Below are 2,219 nucleotides of genomic sequence, written 5' to 3'. Positions count from 1 at the left end.
CTAGAAAATATACCGGATGAATCAAGTGCAAGACTGCCTCATACAATTACATTTAATGAAACACTTAGAATCTTAAAAAGATCTCTCGGTTGGAATATATCCGTAGCTTGAAGAAACTGATAAGAAAATGTAAAATAAATATTTGATGGTCAGATAACTTTCAAGATTCAGACGATTTAAATTATTATTCAGAGCACTGTATATACGGCACAATCACGTTGACACACCGGTTCTCGCCAGGTCACCGAAGTTAAGCAACGTTGAGCCTGGCCAGTACTAGATGGGTGACCATTTGGGAAGGCGAGGCGCTGTATATACCGCGAGGTAAAATACCAGATTTGGAAACTGGCGCGGTCTATCCTTCTCTCGAGGGTAGGTGGGACTCTCTTAATTCGTGATAGGCAAACCGTCAAGTGATGGCGTCAGGATAAAACATACCCTTAATAGCCTTGGCGAAGCATCAAGTATTCGGCTACCAAAAAGGCTCGAATTACACTACAAACTCGTGTAGTGAGTTGAATATCAGCTGCAGCTGCGCTGGCTGGATGGATGGAGCACTGTTCTTAACTGGATGCTCTGTTTAACGTCTGGTTAAACTCCGGATACTCTACATAATTTTGAACAAATCCTTTTAATTAATTCAAACGAACACGTAACGGATATAAAATGGTAAGTGATAACAGTTCTAAATGAGAATAGTATGTTGCGTATTACTACGAATGCTTATTAGGTTATGGCTGAAAAAGACGGGAGCGGAATACGTCCGATTAAAAAATGGTAATGTTTAAAATGCTTTACAGTTTGAGATTTCGAGTTAAACACCACATACAGCAGTACGCACTTGAACATAGGAAAGCGGAACATCGTCCGAAACATTGTTACAATATTTTTTTATAAACAGTGCTGTCCGAATAATCCAAATAATCGATTCTCATTTCAAATCCCCAGAAAAAGTGACATGTAATCGTTCTAGTTTGACATGGTCCACGATATTGAAATGATATACAATAAACAGGTATGCGGTATGCATATTAACTGTTAAAGATAAAAATCTAACACAGATATCGTTTTTAACCAGTCCTTGAACGAATATTAAATATTAAATTTATCCGTGCTAAATTAAAAAAGTTTGAAATTGTCGCATACGTAAAGCAGTTTTCGTTGTATATTCAGACATTTCAACCTTTTGTAAAACAAAAAAGTTTTAGGTCACTTTAGTTCTTTTATTAGAAGTTAAACAGCCTTGGTGAAATTAAGCCTAGCATACGACGTATTTCTCTTACTAACTCGTTCACAAAAAAAAAAAATCGTTCAGAATTCACAAAAATGATAACAGTAAAACGTCTTTTATAATTTTGACCCACTGTAAATAAGTATATTTCTGGTGATCATGAATATAGAAATATTTAAATGGAAATAAACCTATATGTAGATTCGACAAGATTCAAGAGCTTTGTTGTGTATCTGGTTTAGCTTTGTACTTTCAGCTTGACATGGATACAATTATATACATATATATATATATATATATGTTTGTGTGTTTACGGTCTCTCTGGTGCAGCTTCTCATAACGATGTTACCTTAATTAGCAGCGCTAAGCGTAATATTCTATCCAACCAAAAAATATTATCTAATTAGTAAGAGTTAGGAACTAATAGAAAAATATACTGGTCGAGGAATTGGCATTTATCATTAAGTAACGTATACCACAAAACTATTAAAAAAAAACAATTACTTCTTAAGCACTTCTAGAATATTGAGAACTTAAATAATCTCAATTCATCCCACAATAATTTGAGAATAAGTCAAAGCAGAAAGTACCACCCTTCCTACCCCCCCCTACTCGAATGAAAAGAGGAGATAAAAGCGGGGAGGGTTTCTTATTTTAACACTCGCCAATTTATGGGTTTTTTTTTTTGTTTTTTTTATTACATTTTCACCCCAAACAAGGCAAATTGCCACTTTGGTGTAGGGGGCTACTGTCAGGGCAGCAACTACTGGGGCACTATGTTAGAATTTGGCCTGCAAGATGTCGGTTCACGTTACACTTGAACTTCTGCATGTCAGTATGGTTAGGGAAGCAGAGACCTGGAATGGAATTCCAGAGTCTAGCGGTTCTGAGGAAAAAACTACTGGAGTAGAAAGATCTTTTACATCTAGGGATCTCTACTGTGTGCGGGTGGGATTTAGCAGCCTGTTGAGTTTGTCGAGGGCGTCTA

The 2,219-nt window shown here is 36.4% G+C and overlaps 1 pseudogene; it reads left to right on the top strand.

Annotated features, from left to right (window-relative positions):
- Positions 1-200: 200 nt before the first annotated feature.
- LOC145246382 (5S ribosomal RNA) lies at positions 201-317 on the top strand (annotated as a pseudogene).
- Positions 318-2,219: the final 1,902 nt, after the last annotated feature.

This window comes from Euprymna scolopes, chromosome 23, assembly GCF_053919585.1.
Source record: "Euprymna scolopes isolate OS-2025 chromosome 23, ASM5391958v1, whole genome shotgun sequence".
Lineage (NCBI taxonomy): Eukaryota > Metazoa > Mollusca > Cephalopoda > Sepiida > Sepiolidae > Euprymna > Euprymna scolopes.
The sequence above is the reverse complement of the archived record's forward strand: the minus strand, read 5'-3'. Positions and strand labels throughout refer to the sequence as shown.